At 41.8% G+C, this 18,598-nt stretch overlaps 1 non-coding gene across 1 annotated transcript; it reads left to right on the top strand.

Moving 5' to 3' along the window:
* Positions 1-1,322: 1,322 nt before the first annotated feature.
* LOC113604261 (U6 spliceosomal RNA) lies at positions 1,323-1,431 on the top strand. Its single transcript, XR_003426139.1, has one exon. It is a non-coding gene; the product is annotated as a U6 spliceosomal RNA (small nuclear RNA).
* The last annotated feature ends 17,167 nt before the right edge of the window (positions 1,432-18,598 follow it).

Here is an 18,598-nt window from a genome sequence, read left to right as displayed (position 1 = left end):
AGCAGGAGAAGGAACGTGAGCTCAAAACAATCAGCCAAAGCGATCAACTGTTTCCCAGACATGGCTTCTGGCAAAAGCTGCAGTAAAATACTAAGGTGCCAGGCAGCTAAGAAAAACATGGATCATCCCAAATGTTCACATTTCCCGAATTTCAAAATTTTCATGGTGTCTTTCCCACGGCTGCTATTCCAACAAGCAGAGGACTTGGAAAGGGTCCTGGCTTTGGAATGAGAAGACCGGGGTCGAGTGCTGGCTCCTGCATTTGCTGGTGGCATGATCTTGACCAAGTCCTGGGCAGAGTAATCTCATGGAAGCCAAGTGCCCCATTGGTAAACAGGGAACCATTAGAATATCTTGTTCCTGTGGCGGTTATAAGTTTCCAATAGCACAATGTGGGCTTGAAAGTCAATTATGTACTACAATTGGCATTACAGAAGCAAGGACTTTTCCTTTTTGTCCATATTTCAACAGCCCGTGATCCTTCCAGGAGCCCCTCTCCCCCCAGCTCTCCTGCCTTACTATTTCCAGGCATTCACTGGGGCCACCCAAGCCCGATTAGTGGGGTGCTCAGTGGGGTGGGTGGGGGCTGAATTCACGATGCCTCCATTGCGCCCATGCAGATGGATAAGGCAGCTGAAATTAATGACATTCTGAGCCACTGCAGTGCTCATCTGCTTAACAATCCAATTTCTAGGACATTTTAGAAGTTGTTAGCTGACTGCCAAAAATGAGGATCATTAAAAATAGATTCACAGCTGTTCAGGAAGCCAGAGATATAATTTTACCTTCATTATGCCTTATTGCAGATGTTATTGATTTAATCTCATTGCATTTTACTGTGTAATATCAATTCACACTGTCTTTGACTTGGAAATTAGGAACTGTATTTATTCTTCTTATTCTCATAGCATAGCCATGCTTAGACTGACAGCCACATTGACATCAGGTTCCAAGGTGGTGGCACCATTTAGGCAAGGCCTAATTGTTGGGGTGCAAAGCTAATTTAGTGTAGTTGCCTGAGAGAAAAATAATCTAAACATGGGGTCACTGTACCTTTCAAATGTGGATCTACCCACACAAACAATTTAAATAAGTGAATCAAAAGAACACTTGGATTTCCTTGCATGTCACCAAAACATTGGTTTGATGAATCTTTCACTTCTCTGGCAATTTTCTTTTATCTGGAAATTTCACACTGAAATTGCTAGAGGAGAATTTAATCTGAAATAAATTAAGATATTGCTTCCCAAGAGGTGTTTCTCAGAACATGTGTCTTGAGATAATCTATAATTAAAAAAAAAAAAAAAACCAGAACAGGTCCAGTGCTCCTCCTTTGGCCGCACATATAATACAATTGAAACGATGCAGAGAAGATTAGCATGGACCTTGTGCTAGGACAACATGCAAATTCGTGAAGTGTTCCATATTTTTATATAAATAAAATAGATTGTAAACTCAAAAGGTCTGGGAAACCCTACATGGTAAGTCCTACTTTGAAAGCATTACAATATATGGTAGTATATTAAAGGATCCAAGCATGAAATAAATTTGCTTGACTTTGTTTAATCCAGCATTTTCTAAACCAAAGTGGTGCAGAAGTGTTTGTTTTCCCCAACCATTAATATCTCTGGGTGCTAATGTGCTAAGGAACACCGTTTGGGAATTTCTGCTTTAAGACAGTGCTGGAAGAGGGAAGGCCAGCTCATTCCTAGGAAGTCCTACACCTTTGTTGACTGCCAGTGTGGCCGCCATGTTGAACCTAAAGGAGCCATTCCTGATTTACAAAGGTTGGTTCATGAACTTTTTTCACCTAAATGTTTGTGGCTTCATTCCTCTTCCTTTCCCTATTTTACTGCCTCAGCCTCCAGACTCAGGTTCTATCCCATTCACTCCCAATTTCCAGTCTCCCTACCGCCCCCTCAACCCTGCCCCAGGAGAAATGCCAGGCTCCTCACTCTTAGGTGTAGCAGGATTCAGGGAGGCCCATGCCTACTCTGTTTTTGCTATGTTCAGGCATTTCCTCAATTGAGTAAGTTAGCTCTGCACAAGTGAGAAAATTTGTTCAGTGTGCTCCAAAGCCTATATGACATCAAGTATAAGATGATTCCAAATTTTTTGTAACATTAATATGTTTCATGGTGTTTAGCAACCCATTTAGTCATTCTGTCTTGATGAGTGGTTGGCATAGCATGCCTAATGATGCACAAGTGTCTCTGTCTATGTTTATAAGGGCTTAGAAAATGGCCCCATATCGCCAATAATGGCATTTGAAGGGGTTCCATATGCAGCATTTGATTTAATGAGCTCACACTGGAGGTTTTACCAACTACAGTGGACATCATCAAGGATGGTGTGACTCAAGGATTTTTACTTTATTTCTGCCCACTTCCTTGCAGGTCTCCAGATATCACTCATTTCCAGGCTAGTAAATGTCTATGGGGACCTAATATATTTATGTCTATGTCACTTTCCTTTATTTCATAGAAAATATACCCCTTTGTTCATGATGTCTAACATTTGCTACTAGGTGGCAGAGAATGTTAAGCAACTTCGTTATTATCTCTCTCTAGCCCTTCCCTGCTCTTGCCTATCCCAACTTGGCTGAGTGCCCCACACCCACCACCCAGTGGTGACTCCATATCACTTCTCAGGGTGACAACTGTGGGCAAAAGTTTGGGCAGGGACCTGAGTTTGGGCAGGGATCAGAGCAGAGACCTGATCTTATTTGGTACTTACTCCCCATAATTACCAACTTCCCAGTAACAGACAACTTATGCCCTGCTAGATTGTGAGCCACACAGTGCCTGGCTTTTCACTTCTCCACATATCCACCATGGTACCCAGCACCAAGCTCAATGCCTACTTACTGACTACTGGTTTAGCATCTCCCAACCCATAAGGGATGGAGCCAGAGTTGGACTCAAAGTCTCTCTCTCTTTTTTTTTTTAAATTTACATCCAAGTTAGTTAGCTTATAATGCAACAGTGATTTCAGGAGTAGATTCCTTAGTGCCCCTTACCCATTTAGCTCATCCCCCTCCCACAACCCCTCTAATAACTCTCTGTTTGTTCTCTATATTTATGAGTCTCTTATGTTTTGTCCCCCTCCCTATTTTTATATTTTTATTTCCCTTCCCTTATGTTCATCTGGTTTGTCTCTTACAGTCCTCATATGAGTGAAGTCATATGATTTTTGTCTTTCTCTGACTGACTCATTTCACTTAGCATAATACCCTCCAGTTCCATTCACGTAGTTGCAAATGGCAAGATTTCATTCTTTTTGATTGCCGAGTAATACTCCATTGTGTGTGTGTATGTATATGTGTGTGTGTGTGTGTGTGTGTGTGTGTGTGTATGCATACACACACACACACACACACACACACACACACACACATATATATACCACATCTTCTTTATCCATTCATCCATCGATGGACATTTGGGCTCTTTCCATCCTTTGGCTATTGTCAATAGTGCTGCTATAAACATGGGGGTGCACGTGTCCCTTCGAAACAGCACACCTGCATCCCTTGGATAAATACCTAGTAGTGCAATTACTGGGTCCTAGGGTAGTTCTATTTTTAGTTTTTTGAGGAACCTCCATACTGTTTTCCAGAGTGGCTGCACCAGCTTGCGTTCCCATCAACAAGGCAAAAGAGATCCTCTTTCTCCGCATCTTCACCAACATCTGTTGTTGCCTGAGTTGTTAATGTTAGCCATTCTGACAGGTGTAAGATGGTGTCTCATTGGGGTTTTTATTTGTATTTTCCTGATGATGAGTGATGTGGAGCATTTTTTCATGTGATGGTTGGTCATCTGGATGTCTTCTTTGGAGAAGTGTCTATTCATGTCTTTTGCCCATTTCTTCGCTGGATTATTTGTTTTTTGGGTGTTGAGTTTGATACGTTCTTTATAGATTTTGGATACTAACCCTTTATCTGATATGCCATTTGCAAATATCTTCTCCCATTCTGTTGGTTGCCTTTTAGTTCTGCTTGGACTCAGAGTCTCTTAATGGGCAGATCTGTCACTCTGAACCAGTTCTGTCCCATGAGTGTGATTCTCCAGAGCACTCAGCTTGCTCCTCCACGGGCCCACTTCATTCTCACTGTGATTCAACATTGATTGAAAGATAGCTGGGGCTCATAACTACATACATTGTGGTGCCACAGAGAATCACCCAGATTTTAAAAATCGTAGCTTATGCAGATAGCTTCAAGAATCATGTTTGGGGCAGGCAGGGGCCACAACTATGTGTACGAACTCACAAGGTCATATTTGTTCCAAATTGAAAGAGATCTTTGAGGGCATTTAGAGGAACTTCCTTATTTTTATAGTTAGGAATTTGAACTCCAAAGACAGGTACAACTCAGAAACACAACTGATAAACTAAATGATGCTAGAGAATTCCTCTCTACATAAACCCAAATGAGAGAGTTCATTTTCAATTCTTGTACTGATACCTACTTTTAATTCCAGTATTTGAGTTATGTCACATTTTGGTAGCTCTGATGTGATTCACAATTTTGTCGCTTTTAAAATCAAACTGAAGTGAAATCTCTAACAAAATTCTAAAGAATCTGAGACAGTGACAGTCCAAAAGGAAAACTCAATTTGGAGCCATACTTGAATGTCCTCAAAATTAATTCAAGAGCGAAATAGAACTAAACTGTATGCTGTAAGGAGTTGCTAGCTCTACTTCCCCTAGCATACTTGTATCAGTATATTATATAAGCATATACTTATATATGACAGACAGACATATTAAGAAGAGAAAAGAAAAATAAAAAAGCTTCTTTACATGACTTAAGCTACTCCATTAACAACGCTGCTAAACAAAGGAATTTTAAGAAATAAGAAATTAAAAACAGACATAAAGAAAACTAGCAGAGCGGCGCCACCTAGTGTCGATAACCTGAAAAGCATCTGCTCTTTCCTGCGCCCTCCAGTGGTAGAATTCACCATTTGTCATTGGCAGGAAAACTAATTCTTGAAACACATCCTTTGGTTTCTTTCCTCCGCTCTGGATGGGAGACAGAAAGAGATTGCATTTCAATACATATTCTTAGCAAGATGTACCTTCATTCACTATATTTAAGACAAAACAACTACAGAGATCCAATTTCTGGTTGATCACACAAGTCTTCCTATAGACATGATTTCAAGAGAACTGTACTCATTAACCTTTAAAATCTGAATAATCTTAAAAGATGTCAGCCCTTCTATTCCCATGACATATTGTTCAGCGTGAAATTTTACAAACACCATCCCTGTACCAACATTTTAGTAACATTTCAAAGCCAAAACAAACTTTGATTTAAAAAATAATAATAATTTATAAGTAAATGTGAGAGAGTTTGATCCCAGAAATAAGGTTCATCTTCCTCTGTGCCTTGGTTTACCCGTCTGTAGTGGGGAAATTGTTCTGATTCCAGTCTCCCTACCTTCCTTTAGGAGTGAGGGAGAGTTGACAGTGATAGGATTACATGAGATTGTCCCTAGATGCTAGTTAAAAGTAGAAAGTATATGATTCAGACAAAACTGAGATACTTTGTTATTTGTATTAAGAGTTTAAAAATGTTGGCGTTGATGTCTAATACCAGCACTGCCTGAGTGAAGGTAAGAACAGTGCACCAAAGAACGAGATGAACTTTACTAGTCACATGATCTATCCTTTGATAAGTCATTTACGTCTGGACTCTCTACTCCATAGGGCCTGTTCTGGCTCTGATATCCTACAGTTAGATAATATGATTGCAATTTCCCTGTCTCTGTCCCAGCATAGATCGTCATTACCTCTTATCTGGACTAATGCAATATCTTCCTAACACATCTCTCCTAGCTCCAATCCATCCGGCAGAGTAATCAAGGAAGATGGGTATTTCCAGCATAAATCTCCCTAAAGTGTAAGTCCAGTCATCCCATTCCCCTGCCTAAAGGCCTGAAATGGCTCCCCATGGCATTTTGCAGGGCAACCAGCCTTAATCGGCATCTATTCTGTGCCAGACAGTATAATTGGTGCTTTCCCGCCAGTGTCATCACATCCATGCAATGATACTTCAGATTGGTGGGACATGCCCATTTTCATGAGGGTGGCACCTGGGGTGGGGGGGGAGTCTGAAGCTCTTGGGGGTTCAGGGAACTGATTCAAGTCCCAGTGAGACAGCGAAGAGCCTGGGATGCAAATCCAGGTCTCTGGTTCCAAAATTCGTGGTATTTGTGAGCAGTTAAGGTGTCTACTTTGGAGCCAGAAATGCTTGGGTTGGAGTCCAGGCTCTGCCAAACATGGTTACACACTGTGTGACCTTTGGAAATTTTCTAACCTCTCTATGCCTGTTTCCTTATCAGTAAAATGGGTGCTTAGTGAGGGTTTTGTGTTATTGTCACCACATTTTCTCACTGAGTAGGCATGAAGATCCCCCCCTTAGCATTCAAAGTGCTTCTAAACTTGGTTCCAACTGGATTTCCTGTTTTTTCTTCTACTACTTTCCAAAGAGCCCAATGCCGAATCGTTCCAATCCCTCTCCAACCCCACCCCGCCCCCCATACTTGCAGGTGTATTGACCTTCCCCCCTAGATCTCTGCTTTTGCTGCTTCTGGTTTTCTCCCTCTTCAGCAAGTCTGTTCCTCCTCTCTACCAAACCCTAGTGGTTAGCACAGTGATGGGCATATGGCAAGCATGTAATAAATGTTAGGCGTTACCAGTATTATGGTAATTGATGGTACTATTAATAATATCCCTCAAGGCCCAATTCCAAACTCGCCTCTTTCATGAGACATTTTCCAGCCCTCACATGGGGTGTTGTCCTCTTCTGAACTACCTGTCTGTTGCCCTACCTGCCACTCAGCACACTCTCAGGCTATGCTGACCCATACAGTAGCTGCCGGCCACATGTGGCTACTGTACTTGAAATGAGGCTGATCCAAAGTAAGATCTGCTGTAAGTGTATGATATACCCATATCCCAAAACTCTGTATAAGTAAAAGAAGTATTAAAAGTTTCATTGGTATTTTAATTTTTAGTATTTTAATTTTATTGACTATATGTTGAAATGATAATGTTGAACAGATTAGGTTAAATAAAACGTATTATTGAAATTAATCTCACCTGATCCTTTTTCTTTGTAATTAAAATTGCATGTATGATTTCCATTATATTGCTTTGGAGAGCACTATTCTAAAGTACAGTTATTTTTAACAACTGATCTGACTAGAAGATGTAGTTCATATTCATGGTATGAAGCTGAGGAAATGCAGAAAAGCACAGGGTGGAAAAGGTGGTAACCCACCACTCAGGAAGAAACGCTAATGTATATGTTCTAGGATTTTTATTTATAAATATATATTTTTTGGTAAAATATATTTTTTGACAAAGTCAATGTCATAACCTAAATGTTTTGTTGCCTGCCTTTTTCATTCACTATAATGTAAATCTCTTCTACTTCATTGAATCTTCATTTTTAATGGCTACATAAGTGTCCCGTTTATGGATGTACCATACTTCATTAAGCCAATCTGTTAACATGCCAGAGATCAGCTAGACACTCACCAATCTATGATGCCCAAGAAGGGGAAGATTAAGATTCCCAGAATCCCTTGCAGTTAGTTGTGGCCACATGACCAGCTTCTGGCCAATAAAATGTGGTCAGAATGATGTAAGCCATATCCAGCCCATAACAAATCCAGGCATTCCTCCTTATCTTTTCTGTCTTCATTTATCTGTTGGATGAATGCAGGGGTATAGATGAGTACTTTGAGGTTCTGGAAGATGGTAGAACTACAAGATAGAAAGAATCAGGATACCTAAATCACTACACGGAAGGCCATCAACTGTATCATGAGCAAAAAATAACCTTGATTGCGTAAAGCCACTGAGATTTGGGATTATTTGTTGGAGCAAGCTAGTGTTAATTCCTTTAATACCTAGTAGTGGGCATTTGGATTACTTCTCATTTTTATTATTTTAATCTGCAGTGTTAGGATAAATTCCTAGAAGTAGATTCACAGGGTCAAAGGATATGTACATTTTTACAAATTTTGGAAACTATTGGCAAAAAAAATTCTTGTATTCCTTACCAGACTGGAAGCCATTTTGTAGATTTCACTTTGATTGCTTCTAAGTATCTTATAGGTTTGGTTAAATGCTAAGGAAACAAAAGGAAATACTTCCAAAATAACGGCTCCGAAGTATTGATTTCGGAAACAATGAACTGTATAGATGCCTTTCAGATATATATGTTAAATGGGGTGCCTGGGTGGCTCAGTCGGTTAAGCGTCCGACTTCAGCTCAGGTCATGATCTCACAGTTAATGAGTTTGAGCCCCTGCATCAGGCTCTGTGCTGACAGCTCAGAGCCTGGAGCCTCATTCAGATTCTGTGTCTCCCTCTCTCTACCCCTTGCTTGCTCTCTCTCTCTCTCTCTCTCTCTCTCTTTCTCAAAAGTAAATAAACATTAAGAAAAAAAATTTTTTAAAGAAATACAGATTAAAGAAAAATGGAGGCAAGTAACATCAATGTGCTGGGCTGGGAACTTCTTGTTAAAAAGAAGGTGTGTTCATTCTTCTAATTGTCATGGTGAAGCCATAAATAGCCAGTTTGGGTATGTACCTCCCACACTATGGGGTACTGATATGCAGCTGGCCACTTGAAATGTTTGCTTTTTGCATCTTTTTGTTCCTCCATGGATTCTCTGTATGAATCTCATTGCATATATCTGTGCTATTCCTTTTTCATGTATCACAAACAGTGATTTATTTGTAGCTACATTAATCCTTCAAGAAACATAAATATTAGATTTGGGACAGGTGAAGTTAAGACTACATCATCATTAAGATTCTTTCCAAATCTAAGATTCCACGTGAAAGGTTCTGCAAAGAAATGAATATGATTATCTGGTGCAAGGGCCTACTCTGTAAGAGATCACAGACCAGTCTGGAGGCCAAATTTTAGTTTACGGGGGTTTGGTTTTCTGGAAGTCCAAGCAGTGACAATAGCTTATATTTCTTTCAATCACAAACCAGTGCTGTTTCTTCATGTTAAAAATCATTGAAATAACTCCAGCCCCTCATTACCCGAAAATGCCAGTTTATGTTCAAAATTCTTTCAGAAGAATATGGTTTCACATTGAGTGGAGTTGAAGTTTTCAAGTCCTCAGGATGTTGAGAACAGCAAAACCCCACGTTCTAGTCTTCCTATAGTGAGATAATTCTCAAGTTATTGTGGTAAAAACTTGTGTACAATGAAAAAACATAGTACATTCTAAATAAATGGGTCTCTTGACCTTATTTCTGGAAATTTTATTAATGGTTGAGAAACAATGACCACATAGGAATGAGAAAAATTTCTGTTATATCATCTCTTGAAGAAAATCAGAGTTATAGAGAAATGGATTCCACAACACCCCAAGACAACAAACCAGCTGCAAGGTTAAAAATATTATCTATCTGATGCTGAACAATGTTGTTGGGTGTCTTTTCTCTAGGTGAACTTCTCTAGGTGAACTTCCCTGACTGCCTAGCTATGTAGTGTCACAAAGACACTCCTCATTGTGGAGGATAAAGAAGAAATTAGTGTCTTGTAACTAAATGTTATGCCTCTTGAATGGGTCAGAAGGAGATGGGCTTGGGGTGCCTGGGTGGCTCAGTCAGTTAAGCGTCCAACTTAGCTCAGATCATGATCTCACAGTCTGTGGGTTCAAGCCCCGCGTAGGGCTCAGGGCTGTCAGTTCAGAGCCTGGAGCCTGCTTCAGATGCTGTGTCTCCCTCTCTCTCTGCCCCAATGCCCCCTTGTGCTCTGTCTCACTCTGTCTCAAAAATAAATAAACGTTAACAAACAAAAAGGAGGGAGATGGGCTTTGAGGAAGCCAAGCTGCTAGCATAAGCACTAGTGTGTTTTATTTGGACCTTTTCTGTTCTTCTGTGGTTATATGGTGTTGTTTAAACTATAAACCCATCACCTTCTCAGACTGCCCTGATGGCAGGGCTCTAGGGGAAAGTGACATCCACCAACTTCCTTTGCAATCTCTCTCTCTCTTTCATACTCAGGCAAGACCAAGGCTAAGAAAGGTCCCTCTAAGGGACAAGACACCATCAGACCAGACAGCACTAGAGTATATGACACGTGAGTAAAAAGAGGCACAAAGAAGTATCTTATTCTCTGAGTTGACTATCTTCCACCTCCCACCCGCCCTCCCAGAATGGAAGTTCTCCAAACACGGGGATCTCATTCTCGGGTGCCTAGAACATGACTGGAATATAGAGAATGCTCAAAACTATATTTTTGAAAGGTAGAGAGGTAAAAGGAGAGAGCCATGAAACTCTTACTGGATAAAATGTTTAAGGTCGAGCAAAATTGCCAGATCTCCTAACACCCGAGTGGTCAGTATTTATTGATTACCTAGGATAATATCCCAGATGCAGTACCCAGACTATAAACAATAGTAGAAGCAATCACAGAGTAAGAGTCTAATCATTTTCTAGTCAGACAGTAAGTAAGTTTCTTCTACTTTACATCATCTTATGCCTGAGAAACTGATCTCAAAAGAGGGCAGAAAAATACTAATGGGCATTAAAGTAAAGCATGTGCCTTTCATTGCGAGCATGTTCTCTGCCGTTTTGCACAAGCTACTTCCCCTATCACTGTATCAATTTATCGTAGGAGAACGGCTACCCAAACTCATATCAAATGACACACTCCAAATTTTCTTTGCCATTTAGTATGCATTTTAAATTACATAGTAGCATTGAGACTTAAAATAAGGAAGGTATTTAAGGGATCCATTTTATGTCATGTTAGTCATCCGTGGGGTGGACTGGACGACTCTCGGGACAAAGAATCGCAGGAAAGTAGAATTCTTTTTTATTGTGAAGAGTTTTATCCACAAAAATCTCTTGGCCCTTCTTATGGCTCACGTCGTTGTTGATTCCTCCTCATTCACCGACAAGCATCCAGCGCTAGGCCTTTGTCGGTATTCAGTACACGCAGCATTTATTAAGTTTAACACAATCCTCCACCTCTGGGTTGAGCATCTATCCCCCAAATGCTTTCCCTACCCTCGACACTGAGGCTCATTGCCTTTCCAGTCTTCTTTCTTTGTCCTGGCCACCTTCATTTTGGCTTGAGCTCTACGCAGCACTTGGGAAAATGACTGCCCTAATCATAATCTTTAAGATCTCTACAGAAAGTGTCTATAACTGGAATTTCTTCATTACTTTAATGTCCTTCTAGTCATAGCTTCATGGGCCTATTATGTGTAAATTAGAAACACATTATTCCACCAGCAAAGCTTTTCTTTCAAATGCATAGGATTTTATAACCTGTCACAATCTATTAAATTCCGAATTGTTTGTACTGAAACTGACTTTTTTCTGTAAGAAGATGTCAAAGGATCTTAATTTCAGCTAATTCTGGCAACCAAAACGAGTCTCCTCTACTTAATAGCTGGCAGTGGTCTCTGCAGTAAAATGCTTCCAGGAACAATTGGAAATTACTAAGATAATAGTGTGTTTCTTTAGATTAGTATCACCTCTGAAATGTGAAGCTTTTGCCAATTCAAAGCTCCTTTGCTGTCTTTCTAAAACTGAATTTCCTGAAAAGTTCTTAAATATTAAGAGGAGTTGATGTAAGTAGACAAGAAGACAGCAAACAGGAAAGCTAATGGACAGACTGTGAGTGACCTGGGGAGAGTTCTAGAATTTCACATGGGCTACTTCCAAATAAGGGAAAACTTGGCAGGCATGAGTTTGGAATTCTCTTTAGTTTGTCGCTCTTTGCAGAGCCAATACTGTTTTTGCTACTATTGCTTCATGGTCATCAACTGGAATATTTCCAGAGATGATATGTTTTTGGGTGGGAAAGCATCATGTCCTTCACAACCAGCTCATGAAGTGTGACACAGACTCAGCCCTGGAGTGAAGAGTTTGCCATGAGTCATCTAATCTCTGACTTTGGGTGTTAACTCAAATAGCTAATCCCAGGGAGCTATCGTGGGGCAAACTCAAGACTCTATGCTTAATGTTTGATGAGGAGTAACTAATACGAATAGCCAGGTGGGACAATAAGTGTTCCACGTGCACTAGCTTATGTAAGCCTTCAGAAAACAAAACAAAGCAGAAATAAAAAGGCTTATTATTATTATTCCCATCTCACAGAGGGCAACAGTAAGTCTAAAAAGGGCAAGTTAAGATTTGAACTCAGATCACCCTTCAATGTTTTTGTTTTGGAAAAGATCCTCGATTTCTCCAGGATGGGATGACGGGGATCACAAAAGAGCTCCAGATACCAGAACTTTCTTGTTGGTGCTTGTAGGTCTCCTTACCTTTGTGTTTTGCCACCAAGCATTTATTGTCCGTTAAGTCGGGGAGTCTCTGGTGTGAAGATGCTCTTAAAGCAGGAGAGGCACCGTATGCAAAACAGACACATTATAGACAGATTCTCGAGGCATTCCGAATGACTGGTCAATTCAGTCAGTTTAGGATTGAACAGTTCAAACTGACCAGGTGTCTTCGCGTTGTGCCAGTGAAGTTTCAGACAGAGAATCAGTCAATATCTGTGAACGCATCATCCCCACGGCTTGGCCCTGTGTACACCAACTAATTGTTGGATGTTTTGCACTTTTCTCTCATTTGTTTTTACACGATAAGATTTTCCTTTGCTTAATTTTTCTCTTTCTGTTTGATAAGTCCTGCCTGAACAATTCTGAGCTTCTCGTTAGAACAATTTTTACCAATTATGCTCATGGCAATGCCAAATGTGGGTGTGCTTAATTTAAGTATTAATAGTGAAAATAATTATATTTCACCCAAAATAGTAGCATATGTTTACCATGTTTCATGGGCTATAATCCTTTTATCTGCTTTTCTCAGACTGTGGTTTTCAATAAAATTCATTTTCAATAATAAAATTCCCCAAAATGAAATTCTTTATTTTATATTGACCTGAGACACCTGGGCAACACGTCCCTTAGAAGAGATGTAATTTGAATGTATTACACTTGAACGGAGCTGTCTTTTAGGCAGGCAACCTTTGAGTTGCAATGAATAAAACTTCACTCAAACTAGTTGAAAAACAAAATGTACTTTTTCAGGGAAGTGAAAGATTTGCCAATTAATCAGAAAGTCAGTTAATCAGAACATCCTTTCACAAAGTTCTAGCCTATCAAATTTTGTTTTTCCATTTGTCCATTCATCGATTTATCCATTCCATTAAGACCGACTGAGCCTCTACAACAAACCAGGTACTGGGGACACATGGACAGGGGCTCCACGATCCTTGCACTCAGGGAGTCTTGTCGCCCCTCCCTTAATGCTCCTTCCTTCTCAGCATTTCTGTGTGTGTGCTATCGAAGAGTTTCTAGAACTGATGCAAAAGATAGAAGGGGGGGGGCTGAGGAGAAGCTGTAAAATGGAAGAGATCACTCATTCTTAAATCTATTAAAGATTAACGTTGGAAATCCAATGTTAAGATGAGAATATATTTCTGTGGAATGCACTGCTTATTAACTTAAGAACCAAGAGATTTCAAAGCTTAAAAAAAGCTGAGTTCGGTAGTCACTGAGACAGACCTAATCATTTTCTTCGAATGATACTTACAGCTCTAATAGAAGAAATCTCCGAACGTACCTGTTGTTGTTAGCTCTTTTTTCCTGTCCAGCTGTGTGACATCCTCACAACCAACCAGAGGGCGGGTAAAAGTCCAGATTTGTGGGTTCCGTCCCCAGTTTCTGATTCCTGAGGTCCAGGAGGGAACCTGAGAATTTCCATTTGTAGCAAGTTCCCGGGTCATGCTGATGTTGCTGGTCCAAGGACCACATTTTAAAAAAGGTTGTTGTAAATAAATGTTACTCAAAGTGCCAACTGCAGATGAGAACTGTTCATTACCAGTCTGTGACAAGAAAAGTACAGAAACAGAGGAAGCAGTGGGAATCTTCTATAATTTGACATTGCCGTGACATCCAAGTGCATGATCAGTGGGCATATGTCACTGAATAGCTGAGCTCAGGGCTGTCAGACTTGCATTGTGAGTCACATGTGGTATAAGATACATGCTAGATATATACAGGGAGCCCACATTTTATCCTGTAACAGACTGGAAGTAAAAACACAGGTTGTTCACCATACACAGTTTGAGAAGCACCACTCTCTAAACCATCATGCTATATACTGCCTCAGGGTCATCCCCAAAATAGTTTCGGGCAGGTAGGAGGAGGACAAGGCCATGTCTTGGCCTGATGCCCTCTGCCTGGGAAGGCCCAGAGGAAACAGACAAGGCTGTACAGATGGGCCCTGGGTGTGACACCACACATCCATGGAGTGGGTCAGCCCAGTGGCCACAGAGATTGTGCTTTTTTGAGGCTGGAGGCCTGGAAAAAGAAACTGACCAGTCAGAATTTAGGATGCCTAACCTCTGCAAGGGTCAAACCATGTACCAGGAAGGTTGGATGCTTCCCAATGAAATCAATATGGGCCCCTCAATTGCAGGCAGCCAAGATTTGAGACTCGGTGCAGGCAACTCTTAACTGTTCCAGAGTCACCTGATCTCAGGTCTGGGAAACTGACTTAATACCTGGGCATAGAAGCTTGGGCATGACTAAATCTGCAGGTGGAGACCAAGAGCAATTGCCATCATGGGTGCACCCTAGCCCAGGGAAGGGGAAGGCAAAAAATCATCCTTTTATCTCAGCTACTTGGGCTGGCATTTTCTTTTACCACTTCAAACATTTTTATTAAAATTTCCAATCATCTGATTTCTGTCAGGATTCAGCTGTTCTTAGCCTTAAATTCTAGGATCCTCTTGGGCTGGCTAGAAGGAAAGCCATGTGATGGGGCCTCCATGATTTCAAGGCTTGATGAATGTGCCTCAAATTGGCTTTGCTAACTGTCTTTTCAAATGGATCTCCTGATAGCTCTATGATTTTACCAGCAGTGATTTATTTTTTAATATTTTGCACTTCAAGCTCTGATAAATTCAGTATTCTTTCTAAGCACTTGTACAAATTAGATTGTAGTTAGAGGAGGCTAACATTTCTACATGTTCAATACGTCAAGGCCTCATAAGCAGGCATTGCAGCTGTCTGTTTGCTTTTCTAGTCCCCACTGAAGTCTGCTCTTCTCTAAAGCCTGCCTCGGCTGGAGTCACCCCGAGAAGAGGTTTTCATTACCTTGTATCCACAAATAGCCATCAGCTTTGCTCTGTGGCCTCCAGCCACCCATTTGAAAGAGTGACCTTACATGCCCAGCGGCTACCTCCCAGGGCTTTAGCCTTCCAGTAGGAAAACTAACTGCCCCAGAAATGCTGTAGACTGGCTGAGACACAGCGATACTACCGGACTTCCGATAAAGATATGAGTTTCGAGATGATGAGCTAGAGAAACAGAAAAGAGGGTAACACAGATAGTATACACTGGTGATGGGTCAGACCTGGGTTTGATTCTTGCCATATCATTTAGACTGCTTCTGAGCAGAAAGTAACAGAAAAACTACATCAAACTACTTTAACAGCAAAGGAAATTTAGTGGCTTATATTGGTCCAGAGGCAGAGCAGGCTTCTGAGTTGACTGGTCCAGGGGCTCAAGGACATCACTGGCTCTTCTCTCCGCTCTACTGTTTCAGCTTCATTCTCAGACTGATTCCCTAAGTTCCCTCAAGGATGCAAGACTGGCTGCGGATTGTAATTGGGCTTCCTCATGAGGGGCCAGCAAGGGAAGGAGAGGGAGAGCTGTCTCTCACAACCAGTGAAAGAAAAGTCAGTCACTTAAATATGATTGGCAAGGAGAATGCCCTGCACTGATTGGCTACATTCTGGTCTATTTGAGCCAATCACTGTCCAAAAAGGCTAAGACTTCCAGAATTGGCTTAAACCAATTAGAGTCATTCATTGGAGTTAGGGGTGGAGCTGATGGCTGAAAACCCAAGGGGAGGAAGGAATGGCAGGTGGGGGCCAACCAGCATGCTCATGATGCTGGCTCTGTCACGCTCATCCCCTTGACCTCCGCATTCAACCTCTCTGAGCCTCGCTTTCCTCATCTGTAAATTGAAGATTACCTTGATACCCACTTCCCTGGTTCTGATAGGGATTAGGAAAGAGAGAAGAACAGTAAGGAGCTTTGCACTGTGCCTGGCACACCATAAGTGCCCGGTGAAAATTAAGAGGCAGATCGCCGGAAGTAGGTACCCGCTGTATTTAGACATTACATGCTTTCTTAGGCTTGTTTCCAATAGCTCTTCCCCTTTAGTGGATGCAAGTGAAATGGCCATAAATGGACAGCAAAGACTGTTTAGAGAGACAATTTTATGCTGATTTATCCAGATATTATTTAGGTGGGGGGGGGGGGGGGCGGGGGGAACAAACCTCAAACCAGGCAGTTCTATTACATTCAAAGAGTATCTCTGGGTAGTGAGTTTAAGAATAATAGTAATAATGATAATAATAATAATAATAATATTAAAACAAGGAAAGTGAAAGGAAGAAAAAAATGAAAATGATGATAGAAGGGGAGTAGCTACAATTCATTAGGCACTGTTGGGTGTTATACTGGGCACTTTACAGGAGTTGTGAGCCGTTGGTGTTGGTTTTATTATATCTATTTGTACGTAAGAAACAGAAATTTATCTAAACTAAGGAGTTTGCCCGAACTCAATAGCCTTTAAGTGGCAAAACCTGGATGGGAACCCAAATTACTATGACTCCAAAGTTTATTTCATGTCTTCATTTCAAAACTACTTGCAAAGGAGGGTGCCCCCATTCATTCATTCACTCATTCATTCATTCCCTCACTCAGGCTCCTAGCAGCTGGCCCTGGAGCCCCTGCCAGGATTGGTGTTGGGGAAAAGAAAGGTGAATAGGACACAGCAGTGCCCTCAAGAACCAGACAGCGTCCACGTCCTGGGATTCCTGGTTTTCCGAGGAGTTCCCAGGACAAGGTTGTATGGAGCAGGGTTTCGCACTCTTTCTCAGTCAAATGAGAACTATTGAATCACTAATGATGACGGAGGCACAGCGTGCTCCATAGCCTGCAAGACACAGGGGGCTGCCCTCTCCCCCCAGCTCCCTCTGCCATCTGCTCTCCTCGGTGAGACAGTTTGATCTTGAGCTATCTCAGGGCGAAGGAGGTCGGACCGTTAGAGGTCACCTTAACTCCCCATAACTCTGCTCCAAAGAAATAATTGTTTCAGAGGAAAATGGCTGTGACCAGTCAGATTCTTCTTTATTCAGAATCTGGACTAGATGAAGAGAATGGGTCTTGGGGATTTATATTGTTGACTCTGTTCAATTCACCCAACTGTGTTGAGATGGCCTGTGTGCTGGGGATATGCAAATCAGTGGGTATCACAGTGCCTCTGGCCTCTGGGGTCCACAAGCTAGCAGAGCAAACACAGGCACATAGAAAGGAATATGTATTAGAATAGAATTGTCTAGTATGCCTCTCAGTATGGCCAAACAAGTTGTTAAAATTTCAGCAACTAACTCCAGGCAGGTAAACACATGCTGTCCTCCCTGCCCACCCACTTGCCCCACAGAATCCATCTTCTGTCTTTCCTGTCCTGAACCCACCTCAAGGACCTGCTTCCCACCCAGTGGCCCCAACTTCCCCATGATCCCTAAACAGGGGCCTCCAAACCCCTGCCCCAGCACTGCAGTGGTCCTCTGTTTTGTTTGGTCTGCATCTGAGCATAGCTGTTGCTAAATGTTTTGACGGTCATCTCTGAATAAAGGCACATACCATGTGCTTCCTGGAGTCCAGGGATGGGGAAGAAAAGTTGGGACCAGTGGAAGGGAGAACGCCCCCAAGAGCACACATGCGTGGAACATCTGTTGTGTACTCAGATCTCTGGCCCGCACTTTGAGCCATGCTCCCCAGAACTTCCCAAAGTCTTCCTGCTTTACCCGCATCCTGCAGTCATCCTGCTTTGTGTCCCAAGGCCGCTGCTTACTGCTAAAGTCAGCCAAAAGGAGCAGATATGGGTCAGAAATATAGGGCTCCCACAAATTGAGGTCTGCTTCCTGGGTATCGACTTCAGTGTCCTCTGAACTTTTACTTTGGTTTTTGTAGGAATAAAGGACTCAACAACCAGATGGCTGGATCTTTTTATCTGATGATTGGACCTCTACCCATTAGGATGCTTTTGGCTACCAGTAAAAGGAAAAAAAAAAATCAAACTCGCTGAAACAAATGGGAAAATTCAAAGGAAACACACTATGGATCCCAAGCATGGCTCTGTCTCGGTGTCTGACCGATCCGGGTGACCTTGGTGTCTGTTCTCTGCCGTCCTCAGTTACCTTCAGCCTCAGGTAGGCCTCCTCCATTGTTGCAAGATGGTGGGCAGCAAGAAAAATCAGAAAAAGGTTGTATGTTCTGGTGTTTCTGTCCTCCAGAAAAAGGAAATCTTTCCCCACAGCCCTCCAGGTGGCTCAGCCTTCTACCTCACCATCAGAAATGGGTCACGCATTCACTCCTGGCCAATGGCCAATGGCTGGCTTTTTCAACTGAGATTCCCAAATCCTTTGCCAGCAATCAGGAATGTCTGCTACTAGAACCTACGGGAAAGAGAAAAGTGGAGTTGGAGAAGATGATGTTAGTGAGTAAAATGTGGAACATG

The sequence above is a fragment of the Acinonyx jubatus genome, chromosome A2 (assembly GCF_027475565.1).
Source record: "Acinonyx jubatus isolate Ajub_Pintada_27869175 chromosome A2, VMU_Ajub_asm_v1.0, whole genome shotgun sequence".
NCBI classification, from domain to species: domain Eukaryota; kingdom Metazoa; phylum Chordata; class Mammalia; order Carnivora; family Felidae; genus Acinonyx; species Acinonyx jubatus.
The sequence above is the reverse complement of the archived record's forward strand: the minus strand, read 5'-3'. Positions and strand labels throughout refer to the sequence as shown.